Source organism: Crocuta crocuta, unplaced genomic scaffold (assembly GCF_008692635.1).
Source record: "Crocuta crocuta isolate KB4526 unplaced genomic scaffold, BGI_CrCroc_1.0 scaffold167, whole genome shotgun sequence".
Lineage (NCBI taxonomy): Eukaryota > Metazoa > Chordata > Mammalia > Carnivora > Hyaenidae > Crocuta > Crocuta crocuta.
This window is the reverse complement of record NW_027532406.1, coordinates 3,570,750-3,591,920: the sequence shown is the minus strand read 5'-3', so window position 1 is coordinate 3,591,920 and position 21,171 is coordinate 3,570,750. Positions and strand designations below refer to the sequence as shown.

At 36.3% G+C, this 21,171-nt stretch overlaps 1 protein-coding gene and 1 long non-coding RNA gene across 2 annotated transcripts in view; one reads left to right on the top strand and one right to left on the bottom strand.

Annotated features, from left to right (window-relative positions):
- MCU (mitochondrial calcium uniporter) overlaps nt 1-21,171 on the top strand; it is a 259,384-nt gene that overhangs the window by 4,704 nt on the left and 233,509 nt on the right. Inside the window, exon 3 of the mRNA XM_077778643.1 lies at nt 823-1,040. The gene's annotated coding sequence lies outside the window, so the exon portion shown is untranslated. The remainder of the gene's footprint in view (nt 1-822; nt 1,041-21,171) is intronic.
- LOC144243522 (uncharacterized) overlaps nt 18,421-21,171 on the bottom strand; it is a 40,889-nt gene continuing 38,138 nt past the window's right edge. Inside the window, exons 2-3 of the long non-coding RNA XR_013338674.1 lie at nt 19,399-19,500; nt 18,421-18,597 (exon numbers count right to left, since the gene is read on the bottom strand). This is a non-coding gene — a long non-coding RNA (uncharacterized LOC144243522). The remainder of the gene's footprint in view (nt 18,598-19,398; nt 19,501-21,171) is intronic.

The following is a 21,171-nucleotide window of genomic DNA, read 5'->3' as shown; positions in this document are numbered from 1 at the left end:
AGGAACTAACTGCTCCATATTAAAAGGAAGTAAAGACTTAACTACTGAAGTTAATATATGATCCTCAACTGGAACTTGTACCAGGTGGGGGAAAATGCTAGGGAATATTTATTGGAACAATCGACAAAGTTGGAATATGGACCATAGATTAAAGTAGCTCCCACATTTGGTAACTTTGTGATAATTATATAAAAGAGTATCCTTTTTCTTAGTAAGTATATACTAATGTATGAAGAGCTAGGGGGCATGATGTATGCAAACTATTGTCAAGTGCTTTGGAAAAAATAAAGCAAAATATCTAGAAAGAGAATGATAAAGCAACTGCAGCAAAATTTTAAAAGTTGGTGAATTTGAATAAATGGTATTCAGGTGTTCTCTGTCCTATTCTTGCAGTTTTTCTGTATGTTTAAATTGTGTTACAAAAAGAAAAAAAGTTAACGGCTCTCCAGTTTCCCTCCCTTAAGATTCGTTCCAAAATGGACCAGAACATTGATCATGAACCTTTTCATTGCTTTTAGTCCATTTATTTCCACTATCCTTATTAGAGTCAAGTGGTAGTTATATGTTATAATTTTAGTTGATTATATACAGACGATAAGAGGGAAAGCAGTGAAGTTTAAAAGGCCAAACAATTTTCTAATCCCAGTTGCAGGGACTTTCTATATATGCAACCGAGATTTTATACTAGAGGTTTTAAGAAATTGACTAATTGAGCCAGTTGTTCAGTTGAATCAAGGCTAAAGCAAAGGTAGTATATGTGTTTCAGTTTCCTCACATTATTAGTTTTCTTTTTTTTTTTAAGAACTTTTTTTTTTTTTCTAGGAGACAGAGTGAGCAGGGGAGGGTCAGAGGGAGAGGGAGTCACAGACTGAAACAGGCTTCAGGCTCTGAGCTGGCAGTCAGCACACAGTCCGACGCGGGGCTCGAACCCACGAACCGCGAGATCATGACCTAAGCGAAAGTCGGACGCTTAACCGACTAAGCCACCCAGGCGCCCCATCCTCCTGTAACCATCATCTGAAGATTTCTTTACAATATTGGTAAGTCAGAGTTTTTCTCTATTTTTAAATTTTAGTTTGTGTCATAATTTTTAAAAATTATTTTTAAATACAAAGGTATACATTCCCTTAATTCAAACAATTGAGAATTAATAACTACTAGTAAGCTTTGATTCCTTCTAGACTCTTTTCCATGCTTCTATCAATGTGTGTATCTCTATGTGAAGACAGTTTTTTCTAAAATGGAAATCATTCTGCACAATTTGTTCCTTTTTTTCTTATGTAACAGGTAGTTTTTAATTTAATTTTTATTTTCTCTGTGCTGTGCATATATAGTTTTTCATATGTAGTTTTAAGACAAATAATTCAGCTAATGAAAGTCTTTTCTAATCAGTATATAACTCAATCACATGGTTTAAAATTCAAAAAGTACAAAGGTGTACACTATGAAAAGTCTTCCTTCCACCTCTGTCCCTGAGATAACTAAATCTACTCAAGGGTAACAAATGACATTAGTTTTTATGCATCCTTCATGCATATACAAATTTACACATATAAACACATACATTTTGAAGATCTTTTCATATCATTATACAGAAGGCTTCCTCAGTTTATTATACAGCCATGTGGTATTCCACTGTATAGATATGCCTTTATTTAATCAGTCACCTGATTTGTTTAATCAGACATTCAGAGCATTTCCAATGTTTGTTCTTTCAAATAATCTAATTTATACTAATTCATACTCCCAAAAAAATGTTTCAGAATGCCTGTTTACCCATATTCTCCCCAACACAGTGTTAATCAAACTTCTGGATCATTATCAATCAACTTGGTAAAAGGTGATATCTCAGTGTCTTAATTTTCCTTTCTTTTATGTGAGGGAAGGTGAACTTCTTTTTATAAATTTAAGACCCATTTGTCTTTTCTTTTTCTTTGAATTATTTGTTTATATTCTGTGCACATTTTTCTATTGGGTTTATTTTTTTTAACGTGATATGTAAGGGCTCAATGTAGGGTAACTAACCTTACTCTCACCATATACCTTCCCAATATAACCATATGATAATATTTGATTAAATTAACATATTTGATTTAGGTGATTATAACTACATAAACATAGTTATAACTGAGTTATAAGGACTATTAGAATCATCTCTCTTTTCTTATACCATTTCTGTTTTTCCTATAGTTAATAGTTGGCTCATTTCTTAACTTTGTTTAGTTTTTTTATGTGACTATTAGTAATTCCTCTTTCAGCCCTTCAGCAGAGGTACCACTGTAGTTTACATACACCAGATGTAGCCCTGGTAGTTTGTGCTACCAACATCTCTTGCCTGAACTACTGGAAAAATTACCTCCTTAGGCAATCCAGTTGTCTCCATATTATGTCCCTGCTTCCACCCTTATCTGCAAAGTCTTTTCTAACATGGCAGCTGGAGCGATCATCTTAAAATGAAAAACCATTTCCCTCCTACAATGGGTCTTCATTTCCCTCAGAGAAACCCCAGTCACTATAGTGAAAAAAAAAAAATTACCTCTCTGACCTCATTTTCTCCTACTGCTCTGGCATCTACCCCTCTCACATTTGTCTACCCCCTCTGGCCATTCTCTCTGCCTGGCAAGTTCTTCTGAAGCCACATGACTAATTTCCTAATTCCCCTCATGTATTGGCTGAATGTCACTTTATGGTGAGGTCTAGCCTCACTATCCTATCTTAAATTGTAATAAACACTCTTTTCTCCCCAACCTAGAGCAATTATAATCTTCCTTACCCAGTTTTACTTGTTCTTTTTTCATACCTTTTATTGCCTTCTAATATAAACTTTATTCATTATGCTTGTTATCTTACTCTTTATGCTAGAATGAAAGCTCAATGAGAGTAGTATGTTGTTCACTATCTTGTTCACTTGGTCACTAAATAAATATTTATTATGAATGAATATATTTTCTCTTAATATGTTCAAACTCATCAGAAAAGCTATCATTTCCAATTTGTGTGTCTGTTGGAACCCACCTCCCCTCCACCCCTTCTCTATCTTTTGTTTTCTTGTCCTCCTATACAGCTGTCATCTGTGAACCTGCTTCATTATCAGTTTGGGTATCATATTCACCTCTCTCCTTTGGTAGATCTCCTAGGATGTAGGCTCTTTGTCCTTCTGGCTTTTCTCCCACTTTTCAATCAGTGATTCCTTTTTCTTAGCTTACTGTTTCTTTTTGGTGGCAAACTCCTAAGAAAGAAAGCAAAGTTTCTGAGATTTTATATGTCTGAAATTGTCTTTAGTCCGGCTATATGCTTAATTGATTAAATGACTAGGTATAAAACTCTAGATTAGAGATAATTTTCCAAGACACTTGGCTGGCTCAGTCAGTGAAGCATAGAACTCTTGATCTCAGGGTTGTGAGTTCTCGGCCCACATTGGGTACAGAGATTATTTAAAAATGAAATCTTTAAATGGGACACCTGGATGCCTTAGTCGGCTAAGCATTCAGCTCTTGATTTCAGCTCAGGTCATGATCTCACAGTCTGTGAGATCGAGCCCCGTATCAGCATGGAGCCTGCTTGGGATTCTCTCTCTCCTCTCTCTCTCTTGCTGTCCCTCACCCTCCCACCCTCAAAATAAATAAACATTAAAGAAAGAAAGAAAATAAATAAAATATTTTTTAAATAGAAGAATATTCCTTGAGAATTTTTAAGACACTCTACCACTATTTTCTAGCTTCCAGTGTTGGTCTCAAGAAATGGGATGCATTTTTTTTTCCTGAAAGTTCTTAGAGTCTTCTCTTTTTTCCCCAGAGCATGATGTACCCTGCTATGGGCCTTTCTAAAATTTAATTTGCTGGCCATTCAATAAGTCCCTTATTAGAGAACTTCTGTCCTTTGGTTCTAAGAAAACTTCTTGATTTATTTCTTTGATAATTTCCTCCTGTTTATTTTCTCTCTTCTCTCTAGAATTTCTTCAGATTTAGTAAGTATTTTTCAGAATCATTCAGCAGATTGGTGTCCTAATTGTTATTTATTAGACATAACTTGCCCAATAGTACCGAAAGAGAACTGATATGAACAACATATTTCAGGATTTAATGACACATAAAATTCTCAATCAAAAGGCAAAATTAGTAGACTTCTACTTTCTAATAACTGAGCTAAAGATGTCTTTAAGGCCCAACAAGGGGTCATCTCCCCTTTTAAGGATCTTCAAATGTTCTAAAACTTAGAATAGTACCTGGCACATTGTGGAAAATTAGTAAATATTAATGGAATAAGTGGATGTCCTTTGCAAGTATTTGCACTTAAATACATTCATTGGATAATAAAAATAAATACCACACACACACACACCAAGCAGCATTATTTCCATAAAGTCCTACTTTTTATCCCTTAAAACATTTAAAATTATTAGGATCTAATATTTACATTTCTGTTACATTTACTTTTATGTCAACCTAGAGTCATAGTTCACAATCACTCTAGAGAAAATGGAGCTCTTTTACTACAATGGAAAAGTATCATTTTTGATATTTCAACGGTTCAGTATCATTTTGATACTTGATACTGATTGTCAACAATGTAATATGAAGGTTTTTTCTATTAAGTGCTGGATATCTTCCAAAGTGTAGGACTTAAAAATAAGCCAAGAAAGTATAATGGTACTTCTTTTTTCCCAAATGAAACTTCCTTTCATTGTTCTTGATGGGCATTGTATGATTTTGTCCAAAGCCAAATGAATACAACTAATATTTATTTTGGGAAATCAAAACAAAAATACTCAAGGAATCCACAGCTTTCTCACCATGGAAGAGAATGGTCTGTGAGACACAAGGTAGGTGAATTTGGTCCAGCATCTGTTGGCTTTGGGGAATGCCTAGGGTTTGTTGTTTCCATTTATTTTTGCTTTGCGCCAGAAATAAAGTACACCAAAATTATAGTATTGCTGCCAGTATGAGGAAAAATATTAATAAATCATGAACTATGTTTCTTTTACTTATTTAGTCCTTTTACCTTCTGTATCTACTTCTGCCAATATGCTTTACTTAACAGCACATAGAAACACAGGCCCTTAATATTTCACAATCACCATTAAGAGCTAAGAACAAGTGGAAAAGTAGAATTTGAATTATGAATTGCTTTTATCATAAAACTTATAAATAGTTTTAGAAAGAAAGTTCTGCTGTACATAATTACATCATCCCAAAGCTGGAAAATGGCACTTATATAATAGATAGATGTACCTTCTAAGATCAAAAACCCAGGAGAAATTGTGATTGCTCATTAAGACCCTAAAACCATTCAATAGTTTACATGTAAATTTGCATTAGTATTAATTTTGAAAGAAGTGTTCTAATTGTAAGCCATCTATTGATCTATATAGTTTTTCAAGAAATTGTTTGTACTTGCTATAAACAGCTGTGAGTTTAATCTAATGGGCTAAACTCTTGTGTAAGTGTATCAGTTTGAATCTATGGAGAAGCAGACACAGAGATTAGATGTGCAAGGGATTTACTGGAGGGAGTGCTTATGAAAGAGAAAGGAAAGGGAGTAGGAGTAGACAGGGAGAGTGATGCAGGGACATCTGTGACAGGGAAGAGGGAAGGAAGGATTGAGTGGAAGGAGCCTCAGGTTGTAGAGCAGTTCTGGGGCAGCTGGATGGCTCGGTTGGTTAAGCATCTGACTGCTGCCTAGGTCATGATCTCGTGGTTCATGAGTTCGAGCTCGATGTCAGGCTCGATGTGCTGACAGCTCAGAGCCTGGAGCCTGCTTTCGATCCTGTGTCTCCCTCTCTATCTGCCCCTCCCCCGCTCACCCTCTGTCTCTGTCTCTGTCTCTCTCTCTCTGTCTCAAAAATAAACATAAAAGACTGTAGAGAAGTTCTGAGAGAACCCAGACCAATGGGAAGTCTCTAAGCTAAGGTAGCCAATAAAAGGAATCCCACTTTGTGCAGGAATAGACTGGTTCTTTTATCCTGCTGTGCTTAGTCATTGACTGAAAGAAGCTTAGGGGAAGCAAGGCCTGATATGAATGCATTACAGCCCAAAGTGTGTTCATTGTCAATCAGCCATGCTCCCTGCTGTAGAATCTCTAGAAGGGAGATCTGAGCAGGGCACCCCCATGACTAACAGAGTCCACTTCTTGTTCTACACTGGTCCATCTCCACATATGTTCAAGAAGTAGATTTGCCAAGTTTCCTGTAAGGTTCTTTTCCTAAGAGGAAGCTTAGAAGAGGAAGATTAGTGGGCTGAGCAATGGTCCCCGACCTACAGTTAGTCTCAGGCCACAATTGGTACTCATCATTTCCCTCCTTCACTATCCATTTCATGTTTATCTCACCCTCAGCTGTTACTTCCACAAGTTATTAACATAAATCATGTAAGTCTAGCATATTCAATTGAGCATATGTCCGATATTGGGAACATACATTCTAATACATTCATGAGAGGACAACGCGAAAAGTTCCTTCAAGAACTAGCCAACAACCCCATAAATGTTTTTTTTAAATGTGGGATCATGCCCTCTTAATTTGTAAACAACTGCGGTTTTGATATTTGTGAGCAAAATGAAGTAGATAGTGAATCATGGAGAATATTATATTGACTAGATCCCAACAGATCACTGTGTTTTATTGAAAACAAGTTTTGACTGAATATTAGGTATTTATTCTTTTTCTATAGTACTAATATTATGTAATATTTTTTAATATTAGAAAATTAAGTTTGCTTTATACTAGTAGATTGTATTAAGGAGAAGGGAAATAACTAGAACATCATAGCTTTGTGGAAGGAGTCACATTCTTTTATATTTTCATTACTAATGCTCTTTAATAGGCCTGTGTATTTAAATTATTGAATTCCCTCAGGCCACTTCCTTTAACTCTCTGTTCCTCAGCTATACACTATCCTGTTATTTGTACAACATACAAATTAATTAAGAATTATATTAATTATTATAACTAAGTTTCAAAAGATCTATGAGGACTAATTGTTAATGCCAATTAAGTGCCTGAAATTTTTTGGCTCAAAACAAATATAATAGTTTTTATTTTTAAGCAACTTAACTAGCCTTCCAACATGTTTTTGTGCAGTCTGCCTGAATGGCAGAAATTACTTACAGGGAGATGAAAGGTACACTAGCAATATAAAATATTTTCTTTGTCCTTTTATGTAAACAATTAAAAAATTAAAAGTAACTGGAATTTCTTATACATATCCTGTAGTTATATTAGAACCACTAATATTTTGAACCATTAAAATCTATGCAAGGTAAATGACATATCAGATAAAGGGCTAGTATCCAAAATCTATAAATAAATCACCAAACTCCCAGAAACAAATAATCCAGTGAAGAAATGGGCAGAAGGCATGAACAGACACTTCTCCAAAGAGGACATCCAGATGGCCAACAGACGCATGAAATGATGCTCAGAGTCACTCATCATCAGGAAATGCAAATCAAAACCACACAGAGATACCACCTCACGCCAGTCAAAGTGACTAAAATGAACAAATCAGGAGACTATAGAGGATGTAGAGAAACGGGCATCCTCTGTTTGTGGGAATGTAAACTGGTGCAGCCCCTCTGGAAAACAGTGTGGAGGTTCCTCAAAAAATTAATAGAGCTCCTATGACCCAGCAATAGCACTGCAAGGAATTTACCCAAGAGATACAGAAGTGCTGATGCATAGGAGCACATGTACACCAATGTTCATAGCAGCATTTTCAACAATAGCCAAATCATGGAAAGAGCCTAAGTGTCCATCAACGGACAAATGGATCAAGAAGATGTGGTTTATCTATACAATGGAATACTACATGGCAATGAGAAAGAACGAAATCTGACCATTTGTAGAAATGTGGATGGAACTTGAGGGTGTTATGCTGAGTGAAATAAATCAGACAGAGAAAGACAGATACCATATGCTTCCACTTGTAGGAGGATTAGGAGAAACATAACAGAGGACCATGGGGGAAAAGAAGGGGAGAAATGGTTGGGGAGAGGGAGGGAGGCAAACTATGAGAGACTCTTGAATACTGAGAACAAACTGAGGGCTGATGGGGAAGGGGAGAGGGGAAGAGTTACTAGTTTATAAGAAATGTGGTGAAGGGGCGCCTGGGTGGCTTAGTCGGTTAAGCGTCCGACTTTCGCTTAGGTCATGATGTCGCGGTTCGTGGGTTCGAGCCCCGCGTCGGGCTCTGTGCTGACTACCAGCTCAGAGCCTGGAGTCTGTTTCAGTCTGTGACTCCCTCTCTCTCTGACCCTCCCCTGCTCACGCTATCTCTCCTACAAAAAAAAAAAAAAAGAAAGAAATGTGGTGAATAGATGACTATGTTAAACAATACCACAAGGATACAATCGACTGAATCTAGAATGTGGGATTTTTCAAATGACCATGTTTCTTAAATAAATAAATAAATAAATAACATTAAAAATTAGAGAAGAAACTGTAATAGACCAGAGATGTAAAAGATGTGTCAATGAAATAAAATGTGTTGACCTTGTTTGATCCTGATTCGAAGAAACTGACTATGAAAAGATATTTTGGAAAATTTGAACATGGATAAGAGATAAAAATCATCGGGGCGCCTGGGTGGCTTAGTCGGTTGAGCGTCCGACTTTTGCTTAGGTCACGATCTCGCGGTTCGTGGGTTCGAGCCCGGAATCGGGCTCTGTGCTGACTGCCAGCTCAGAGCCTGGAGCCTGTTTCAGAGTCTGTGACTCCCTCTCTCTCTCTGACCCTCCCCTGCTCGCGCTGTCTCTCTCTCTCTCTCTCTCCTAGAAATAAATAAAACATTAAAAAAAAGATAAAAATCATCTTATTAATTTGTTAAGTGTGATAATGGCATTGTGGTTATGGGTGTTTCATTTTGTTTTTAGTCTTTATCCGTTAGAGAAATACAGATATCAAATATTTTAGTTTAATGTGAAAAAAACAAGAAAATTTTTCCATGTGGAAAAAGATAAAATTAGGGGTGCCTGGGTGGCTCAGTCGGTTAAGCATCCAACTTCAGCTCAGGTCATAATCTCACGGTTCGTGGGTTCGAGCCCCATGTCGGGCTCTGTGCTGACAGCTAGCTCAGTGCCTGGAGCCTGTTTCAGATTCTGTATCTCCCTCCCTCTCTGTCCCACCCCTGCTAGTGTTCTGTCTCTCTCTCTCTCTCTCAAAAATTAACATTAAGAAAAAAATGTTTTCATAAAATAAATTAAAAATTAAAAAATTAAATTTCAAAAGGTGATATAAATTATTATGCCAGTTATATAAGTTTAAAACACACAAAAAAATGCTATGTTGTTAATGGATACATATAAGGTAGAAGTATAAAAACATACATACTCTAACGGAACCAACAGAAGTTCGCTCCTTGGTGAGTCAGAGAATGTACCAGGTTGACATTTGGTACAGAAATGTACCATGTTGCATAAAGAAAACTTCTATTTGCAGCAGATAAGGTGATCATAGGGAATGGCTTCCAAAGCCATGACTCCTTGAGAGAGAGTGAATGGGTACCTTTTGCTTAGGGTAAGAAGGAATATTTAGATAGGGAAGCCTTGCCATCCTATGCAGAGGCAGGCATAAGGTCACACATGCACCTTTAGGAAATATGCCTACACATGCATTGCATGTTTTGTAAATGAGGCCGAGGTTCCTCCTTGGGCAGAACATTGCCGGTCATTCCAGAGGTCACTCCATGGTCTACACAGACATGAGTCGGGGGTTCAGCTCAAATGGTCTGGCTGTTCTGGGCCAACTGAAGGTCCTGTCCGGGCATTCTCCATCACCTGAGGGGTGATGTCAGGTTTCATTTGCCTGAGTTAAGAGGTAAGCTGGAAAGAAAAGCTTAACGAAAAAATGTAAGACCAAGGTTAGTGAGTATAAGCAGGTGGGTGATACAAAGGCAGAGCTTCAACTTACCTAGAGATTTTTGTTTATTAAAAAAAAGAAAAAAAACAAAAACTAAAGCAAATAAAGTAAAATCTGCATCGTGAATATATAGATGTCTCTTACACTGTTTTCTATATGTTTGGTATATTTCATAATATAAAAAATAGAAGAAATGCCTGAAATAAAAATGAAAAAAAGAACACATACTCAAATATTTTGCCATAACTTTTATTGGCGTACTTAATAAAATGACCCTGAAATATGAACAAAATCACAAAGAGTCTAGAAGAATTTCTTTTTTTTTTAAATATTTTTATTTATTTCTAGGAGAGAGAGAGAAACACACAGCGTGAGCAGGGAAGGGTCAGAGAAAGAGGGAGTCACAGACTCTGAAACAGGCTCCAGGCTCCGAGCTGGCAGTCAGCACAGAACCCGACGCAGGGCTCGAACCAACGAACCGCGAGATCATGACCTAAGCGAAAGTCGGACGCTTAACCGACTAAGCCACCCAGGCGCCCCAGAGTCTAGAAGAATTCTTATGGACTGAGGCTTTCTCTGTCCCCATCTGTTCCAGAATAGCTTCTCAATTCAAATAACTTTTGACTCCTGGGAATGGGTCCAGTATTAATATCATCATATATCATTATGCATTCCTGTCTCAATTCAATAGAAAATTGAATTTTCTCACCACATGCAAAATACTTTACTAGTGTTCCAACCTCTTGAAGACTTAATTTCTCTCTAAGCTAAAAAATATCAACAAGTATTGCCTAGAAGGTGAAATAAATGAGGGTGAATCTCACTCAATAAATTTGGATGCACAGGAAATGATACACTAGTTGTTGTTGTTGTTGTTTTTAAAATAGTCATAGCCTAATTCTGAAAGCTTGTAAGAAATTTAGTCTTGTTGGCTGTTGGTACCCCTCCCATATTATCTCTGTAGCCATATTGATATTGCACCCTTTATTGACTGCCTTCTTTTCCTTTCTTACTTCCCCTTCCCCTACACTCCCAAATAAACTACTTGCATTTGAATCTTCTTGGATGTTCTTATCCAAGAACCTGAATGAAGGTAATTAAGCATTAGGGCATCCTAACCTCAGTACAACCTCTTTGTTCCTAAATACAAAAACTATTTAATCATGATGGATCACCTGCCATACTTTGTAGCATAGTAAACTTAACTTCATTTTGTACAGTTTGTTTACTCTAAAAATGAGACTGATTTAGCTTCCTTTACCAGTAATTTATTTATTTATTTTTAATTTATTTTTGAGAGAGAGAGAGATAGAGCATGAGTTTGGGAGGGGCAGAGGGAGAGAGAGACATAGAATCCGAAGCAGGCTGCAGGCTCTGAGCAGTCGGCACAGAGCCCGATGCAGGGCTTGAACTCACAAGCTGAGTGATCATGACCTGAGCTGAAGTTGGACGCCCAACCAACTGAGCCACCCAGGTGCCCCAGTAATTAATTTAATTGTACGGAAATTTTGATGACATATTTTCAAGAATGTACATTGTGTAAATATATATAAGTACACATACCAGCAAGATGTTACAGTAATGACTCATGGGCGAAAAGTAGTCACGAAACTATGATACACCTTATAGGTATATTATACTTCACTGGGCTTGAACTTCCATCCAGTTGCTTGGGAAATCTATTTACTGACAGTCAGGATGCTAGTCAGATTATGTCAGAAGGAAGTTTCATAAAAATAAAAGCAAAAACAACCATTAGGTACCCTGAACACCTAATTAAATCCTTAATTTCTAAGCTAAAGCATTTAGTCAGCAATGTTAACTATATACAGGTAGAGACTCCCATCCTTGCATGTTCTAGGCCTCCATAAGTGCATTAAATGCTTCTCTTCCAAAGGACTATTATTACTTGACTAAAGGCTGGCAAATCACCTCTTTTTGTCTCCCTGCTTTCCACTTATATACAGTAGGAAGAGAGCCCACTTTAGTTTCTCAGGGAGGACTAATGAACACAACTCTATGGTCTAGATAAGGCTTTCTTCCGAGTATCAATTAAAGTACGGCCACATCCCTGGGAAGCCGCTTTTCTGTCTCCTGAATCAATTTAGGGATGGAGAATTGGAGCTCAAAATACTTCTTCTAGCTAAGTCATATTTTAAAAATAGTACTATGCCATGTTTTAATTTTTTTATTGTGCAAGTAATGCATGCACACAACTAAAAATTTTCAAACAGTACTGCAATACATAAAATAAAAATAAAGATAGTTCCATTTCTTAACAACTTTCAACAATATCTACTGATTGCTAATTATGAAAAATGCAGAATACAGCACTTTTAAATTACTCCTCACTTTTCTTTCTCTACTCTTCCCATCAGTTTCTATTGTTTCCTTCTAGTAATTACCTTTATAACTTTAAATGATATGCTCATGTCTGTCTTTCTTAATCTATCACATTTGGTTTGATAAATTTTAAATTTCACAGGCTAAGGTATTGTAGGATTGTTACCAGATATGGAATAAGACAGGGGCATTATCTAATGTATTTAAATACAGCTAATAAATATTTGCAAATCAGTCAACAAGATATACAACATTAATAAAAGAAAGCATAAAAACTCTATGATCCTCTCAATGGATTCAGAAAAAGCATTTGACAAAATACTACATCCATTCATGATAAAAAAAAAAAAACCCTCAACAAAGCTGAGATACAGGGAACATACCTCAACGTAATAAAAGTAATATGTGAAAAATCCACAGCTACCATCCTACTTAATGGGGGAAAACTGAAAGCTTTTCCTCTATGGTCAGGAATAACATAGTACTGGAAGTCCTAGCCTCATAATCAGACAACAAAAAGAAATAAAAGGCATCCAAATCAGCAAGGACACCTGTCAGGATGGCTAAAATTAACAACACAGGAAACGACAGATTTTGGTGAGGATGTGGATAAACACCTTGCACTGTTGGTGGGAATGCAAACTGGTGCAGCCCTTCTGGAAAACAGTATGGAAGTTTCTCAAAAAGTGAAAAACAGAAGTACCTTATGATCCAGTAATTGCACTACTAAATATTTACCCAAAGGATATAAAAATACTGATTCAAAAGGATTCATGCAGCCCAATGTTTATAGCAGCATTATCAACAATAGCCAAATTAAAGAAACAACCCAAATGTCCATTGACTAATGAATGGATAAAGAAGATGTGGCATATATACAGTAGAATATTACTCAGCCATAAAAAAGAATGTAATCTTGTCATTTGCAAAAGATGTGAACAGAGCTAGAGAGTATTATGCTAAGCAAAATAAATCAGTCAGAGAAAGACAAACACCAAATGATTTCATTCTTGTGTGGAATTTAAGATACAAAACAGATATATATAAGGGGAAAAAAAGAGGCAAACCAGAAAACAGGCTCTTACCTATGGAGAACAAATTGATTGTTACTAGAGGGGAGGTGGATGGGTGTGGGTGAAATAAATGATGGGTATATAGTAGGGCACTTATTGTGATGAGCACTGGGTATTATATGTAAGTGATGAATCACTCAATTCTACACCTGAAACTAATAATACACCATATGTTAATTGGAATTTAAATAAAAATTTGAAAAGAAAAAAATAAAACACAACCAATAATTCTTATGGAGTAAAAAATTGTTAGCATTCTTTAATGGAACATTTAGTATCAAACTCATCAAAAATTTAAAAATTAGGTTTATAAGTTTCTACATTTTGAAAAAATAATCCATTACAAGCCATGTTATAAACTCAGACACTATGAAATATGAAGTCTTATGTATATAAAAATGAATAGAAAAATATTTACCTCTGTCTCTATTATCTTTTTTATATTTCTAACATTCACTTGTAGTAGAGAAGGAATTAAAATTATTGTAGTCCAACTAGATTGAGCCCCTCTTTATTAAAAAATAGTTTTATTGTATTTTCAAAATAAGAACGTACAGTCATAACATCAATAACTTTAATTACAAAAACTACACAGTCCAGCTTATCCCATATCAGGGTGCATATGCTGAGCCCTTTGTCATATGCTAACCATAAAAGTACCAATTTAGATCCTATGAGATAATTTATTTCTATTGCTCTTCTATTCTATAATTTATTTCTATTGCTTGGTCTTAAATTAGACGCTTTTTATTTCTATTTTATTTCCATTAGCAATAGAAATAAAAAGTGACTGGGAATAGAAATAAAAAGGGTCCCCAGTCATTTCATGCTCTTTTAACTAAAGAACAACAACAAAAAAATCTCCTTTAGGAAAGGGTTAGGGTAAGCAAGATTAGCCCCAAAGAAAATGAAAACCCTGAGCTTCCTATATAAACAAAAATGTAAAATACTGTATTAGGTGCTGCCAATTATTACACCTTTGCAATAGGTCAAAAAATGTCTTCAATAAGATTAGATAAAAATAGAAAAGAAAAAGTGGATATGATTCATCCTCAGGCAATGTTTAGCACACTGGTTAAATTAGAAACAATATTCTAGAAATAAAATACTTTTAACTGTTATGGAGTACTTATAGTAACTTCGAATTCTTATTTTGCTCAGAATTGTACTTAGGAGGAAGGAGAATATTAGATATATCTCTCTCAAATTTTACAAATAGTGACAGTCCTAGTACTATATCCTGAAATTTCAGATCTCTTGTGGTTCCCTGTAAAGCATCAACATGCCACCAACTGTTAGTTTTCTAAAAATGAAGCTCAGTCTTTTATCTTGCAAAGATTTTATGTATTAGTATTAACTAGAGCCTGAAGAACACGGCAAATCCTGTCAAGAATGTTGGTAGGTAGTAAGTATGTCAAGGTAAAGGCACTCTGAGCTATCATTTAAAGAGCTTGTTGATTATCTCAGCTAGTTTTAATCTCTCTGAGCCTTAGTTTCCTCCACTGATAATGAGGATAATATTATTGCTCTCCCTACTTCCTTGGGAAATTTTGAGGATCAGGATGAGATAATGTATCTGAAAACTCATTGTAATCTATAAATTACTACACAAGTATTTATTATTCTCTCAATATATATTCATGGAGAACATGATATAAGAATAATACATTAAGTAATATGAAAAAAGAAAGAAAATGGATCTTGCCCGGGAGAAGAAAGAGACACTCTGCAACAACAATAACAAACTGCTAGGAGGAAGGAGAAGGGGAGGGGTGGGGAAGGGAGGGACAAGGGAAATGAAGAAGGAAGAAACATTGACCAACATTTGTTATCATTTTGCTCAGAGCCATGATACTTGATCATGTCCTTTGGTCCTCAGTACGGGAGTCCATAAAGAGGAGCTAATTTCTCAATGTTCTTTCCACTACTTTCATAGTAATCAAAGTTAATATTTAAACAAAAAGTTAAATATATGAATTATATTCAATCTTCACAGAATCCTTTGAGGCAGGTATCATTAAGCTTCTTTTACAGACGAGAGAATCAAAGCACAGCAAGTTTAAAGTTACTGGTCCCAAGTCCCACAGCCAATGAATGATCCACTGAGATCACTGACTTGAGGGCTAATGCTTTGAATTTCCTGAAGCAATTACTTCTAACATCTCTTGGCCTTCCAGAAAAATATTATTCCTATTTCCCACCTTAAAGTTAACAGTTGTATAATAGCCAAAACTATCTTGAGAAAGAAAATCAAAACTGGAGGCACATGTCCCCTGATTTCAAACTACGCTACAAAGCTATAGTAATCAAAACAGTATGGTATTGGCATAAAAACAGACACATAGCTCAATGAAATAGAATAGAGAGCCCAGCAATAAACCAAGACATACATGGTCAATAAATTTACGACAAATGAATCAAGAATACACATTGGGGAAAGGACAGTCTCTTCAATAAATAGTGTTGGAAAAACCATTTTGGGTATTTCCAAAAATTAATGCAAAATGATTAAATACTTGAATGTAAGACCTGAAACCATAAACTCTTAGAGGAAAACAAGGCGTTAATCTCCTTGACATCAGTCTTAGCAACAATTTTTTTGATCTGACACAAAAGCAAAGACAACAGAAGCAAAATAAACAAGTAGGATGAAACACTAAAAGGCTTCTGTACAGCAAAGGAAACCATCAATAAAATGAAAAGGCAACCTACTAAATGGGAGAAAATATTTACAATTTGTATATCTAATAAGGAATTACAATCCAAAATATGTGAATAACTCATAAAACTCAATGGTAAAAGAAAATTCTATTTAAAAATGTGCAGAGGACGCCAGTCAGAGTGGCTAAAATGAGCAAATCAGAGAACTCGAGATGCTGGCGAGGATGTGGAGAAACGGGCACCCTCCTACACTGTTGGTGGGAATGTAAACTGGTACAGCCCCTCTGGAANTAGAGGAGGACACTTATGGGGATGAGCACTGAGTGTTATGTGGAAACTAATTTGACAATAAACTATTTGTAAAAAATAAATAAATAAAGATATATAAATGACAAAAATAAATAAATAAATAAATAAATAAAAATAAAAATGTGCAGAGGATCTGAACATTTTTCCAAAGAAGACATACAGATGGCCAGTAGGTACATGAAAAGGTGCTCAACATCACTAACCATCAGGAAAATGCAAACCAAAATGATGCATCATTTCACACCTATTAGAATGGCTGTTATCAAAAATAGAAGAAACAACAAGTGCTAGTGAAGATGTGGAGAAAAGGAAACCGTCATGCACTGTTGGTGAGAATGTAAATTGATGCAGCCAATTATGGAAAATAGTATGGCATTCTTCAAAAAATTTAAACTAGAACAACCGTATGATCCAGCAATTTTACTTATAGTTATTTATCTGAAGAAAACAAAAATACTAACATTATGACATTATTTCAAATAGCCAAGATATGGAAACAACCTAACTGTCCACTGATGGATGAATGGATAAAGAAAATGTGACCTGGGGCGCCTGGGTGGCTTAGTCGGTTAAGCATCCGACNAAAAAGAAAAGAAAATGTGACCTATATACACACAGTGAGTTATTAGTCATAAAAAAGATTGAAATCTTGCCTTTTGTGACAACATGGATACACCTTGAGGGCATTATGCTAAAAGAAATAAACTAGACAGAGAAAGACAAATACCCTCTTATTTCATTTACATATAGAATCTTAAAAAAAAAAAAACCTCTCATAGACTGGAGGTTGCCAAAGGAAGGGGGGTAGGAGTGAGTAAAATGGGTAAAGGGAGTCAAAAGCTACAAACTTCTAGTTATAAAATAAATAAGCAGGGACACCTAGGTAGTTCACTTGGTTAAGCGTCTGACTCTCAATTTTGGCTCAGGTCATGATCTCACCATCGTTGTGAGACCAAGCCCCATGTCGGACTCCGTGCTGAGTGTGGAGCATGCTTAGGATTCTTGCTCTCTCTTCCTCTGCCCCTCCCCTGCTCACGCTCTCTCTCTCTCTCTCTCTTTCTGTCTCAAAAAGTAAATAAAATGAAATAAAGTATGTAGGTAATGAGAATGTAATGTACAGCATGGCAACTATAGTTAATAATACTGGATTGCTTATTTGAAAGTTGTTAAGAGAGTAGATCTTCAAAGATCCTATCACAAGAAAAAAATTTTATAACTGTGTGGTGATAAATGTTAACCAGATTTATTGTGGTGGCAGTTTTGCAATGTATACAAAGACCAAGTTATTATCCATATTCATTATCCTGAAATGAATTTAATATTGTATGTCAGTTATACCTTAATTTTAAAAAAGATATGAATAGACAAATTAAGTATATCCATATAAGGAAAACTATTCAGCAGTAAAAAAGAAAGAACCATTATTGATACATACAGCAAAATAGTTGAATCTTAGAATAATTACACACAGTGAAAAAAGTAGGCAAAAGAATATATAGTTTGATCTATTTATACAAAATTCTAGAAAATGCAAAGGGGCAGAAAGCAAATTAGTGGTTTCCTGGGGATGTAAGCAGAGGGAGGGATTACAATGAGGTACAAGAAAGTTTTGGAGTGGATGGAAATGTTAATTTGACTATGGTGATGAATATGTATATATATATATATATCAAATTCTATACATTAAATATGAGTAGTTTGGTATGTTGATAAAGTAAAGCTGGAGGGGAGGTGATTAAAGAAAAATATTATTATTGTTTTAGTTTCCTGTAGAATGGTCTGTGATTCTTTCAAAGAGCAGCTTATGTTTTCCGTAATTCAAGAGAATTCACTTATTTAGGTCAGTTTTATAATTTCTCCATTTTGACCGTAAATGGTTTTCACAACACTGCCCCCATTATTTTTAAATCTGGACACTTAAAAAGTGCTGAGGAGAGTGTCTCTTCAGTTAGTGGCCTACGGGTCTCAAATGTCCTTGTTTTCAAGACTTCTAAGAGGAATAAACAAACTACTCTCATTGTGCCCAGCATTTTATTAGGCTACAAGAAACCACAAATTACTCATATACTATTTTAAAGGAAGAGAGTCTATTGTAAAGCTATGCTTAGACTAAAATTGGAACTGGATTTCAAACTGGAAAGTCATCAAGATCTGAGGCAACTCTAGGAATTAGTTACCCTTTCAGTCTTGCTAGCAGGTAGAGTCTCTTTCTCGTTTCCAGCAACTTTTTCTTTCTCCATGTCTATTCTATTGTCCCTCCTCTACTCATTGTTTTATTTTTCAAAAATATGGTCAATTTGCTCCTCCAGATCCACTCTTCATCCTTCACCATAGGGCTCTCTTTCCTGGAAGCCAGACCTGGACAGATTATATTAACAAAATGAAGTCAGTGTATTTATTCTCCTGGCTCCCTCCCTGCAAGGTCACTTTAGGCACATGGTGTCTATCATCCAAAGATCACTGCTTCTGTCAAGGTGACTCACTCCACACAACTTTCCCCTTTCAATCTCTTCTTTCCCTTGTCCCTTCAGGTCTAGGGGTGGTAATAGCTTCCTTGCTACCCAGATTGGGTTCCTCTGCCATCCCTACACCTCCCCTACACCCTGCCCACACATTTCTAACTACTTGCTCTGTGGATAAACTCTCCCCAACTTCTCACCATTTACACATGTCATTTGTTCTTGTTAGAACCTTGAATTACATATTTGTTTATCTGGTTTTTTGTGTTTTATTTCACAGCTTCTGCTTTGGTTTGCCACGATCCACCAAGGCTCCAATTCTACCCTTACCTAACATTCTCTGTATTTGTGAATTCCAATATCTAAGTGCAGAAATCTCAGGCAAGTGGCTTACTTTGTTTTTTCAAGCCTGGCTGTCTGAGAGGTCACAGGCTAGCTGAAGAACTGGCAGCTCCTAGGACAGTTGCCTGTCCTTGGGCCACACATCTAGGGAGGGGAAATATCAAAGAGAAATATAGCGTAGTACAGATTGCCCTGCCATCAGAAACCAGAGTGAGATGATTTCTCTTAGAAAGTACTCTGAGTCTGGCAGGTATAATATTTAACATGAAAACATTTAAAGCTGAATAAAATATTCCGGTTACTCTTAACCATGCTAATATTTGACAATATGTTAATATCTATCCTCCTGTGGACTTACCACATTAAGCTTGCCTGTCCTCATCATTTATGATGACCCAGAGGAATACATGACTTGAGGTTGATTGAAGTCATGGGTCTTGGGGCACCTGGGTGGCTCAGTCTGTGGAGAATCAGACTTTGGCTCAGGGCATGATCTCATGGTTCATGAATTCGAGCCCCACATTTGGCTCTTTGCTCTCAGCTCAGAACCTGCTTAGGATCCTCTGTCTCCCTCTCTCTCTCTACCCCTCCACCTCCCCACTCTCAAAAATAAATAAATAAACATTAAAAAAAAAAGAAATCATGGATCTCAACAGAATAGCATGGGCAACTGAAGTATCAAAAGTAATGCAGGCCTTAAAACCAAATAAGCTTGGATCAAAACCCTAAAGCTGTAACTTATTTCTTTTTTTACTCTCAACTTCATTTCCTCATCTGTAAAGTAAATATAATTATATCTACCTTATAGAGTTGTTATGCAGATTAATGAAAACATATCTAAAGCATAAAACAGTAGATACTCAGTAAATAGTAGTTATTATGATTTCATATGCCTGTTTTAATTAAACATTTACAGCAAATGCTTTTGGCTTAATTTAGAATCATTTTTAAAAGGAATGGAGAAGGAAAAAAAAAGCGAGTTATTATTCCTTTCTGTATCCTTCCCTGCTTAGCTGCAGGCACCTAAGATCTTCTGGCTGTTGTGAGTTCAGTCATGCCAAATTCCAGAGTCAGTCCATACCATGGTAAATTAGAAATATCATTTCCACCAGCAAATGAGTCTGAAATCATTCTTACTCTGAAAAACTTTTCCTGTATATCTACTATATGCCTTTTCCTCAATTCTCACTGTTTCTACCAGTTTGTAGAATTTTTATTTTGATTGCTGATTTGTATTTTTCCTTCCCTAGAAACAGAACCCTAACTTGAACCCTAGCCTGGCTGTCTGCCCCTTCCCCCCAAAATCTGCTTAGTCTCACACTTGGCAGTTTCTATTCCCTGGAGCTGACCCAACCTTTGTATTCCTAGTTGATTGCTAGGGACCTATTTCAAACTGCAAAGACCCTACTAATCCTACTTGTATTCTCATTTGACCAGAGCCAGTTTGGTAAATAGGTTGCATACCAGGTAACAGCAGTTTACAGGTCGTCACCTGCTTCCTAGAAGACTGTGTTGAAAAGTATTCTAGGGCCTTTTGTGGGTGAAGTAAGAAAGAGAACCATAATTGACAAAGAATATGGAAGGAAAAGATGGTGGCGTGTATGGCACACATTTTTCAGGCTTGGCTCAGAGATTCCTGCTGCTTGATCCCCACACTAGATTAGAGTCCTTTTACATTAATGCCAGCCATTAAGCCTGAGTTTTTCCACATACTTTTGAACCTTGTGATTTGGACTGAGGTTACCCTCTTGGGACTGGCCATTCCCAGGGTAGGCTACTGTACCTACTTCTCCCTTTCAGACCTAGGGTGGTTTAACAGCTTCTCACTGTGTTCCTTTGCTATCATTTGTGGTTCCCCTACACTCCACCTACCCGTTTATAAATGGTCTCTCCTCAAGTTATCCTATTTTGAGTGTGCCATCTGTTTCCTGTTGGTACCCTGACTAATACAAGCACTTACTATGTACCAGGGACTGAGGATACAACAGTAAACAAAGAGATAAAAATTCCTTTTTTCTGAAAGGAAAAATTCTAGCCAGCTTCAAAATGTCTTACAGGCAAGCTTGCCTAAGTTATGGCCTTGTCTTTAGTCTTGTCTTGGCATTACTCACAATTAAGGAAATACACATCT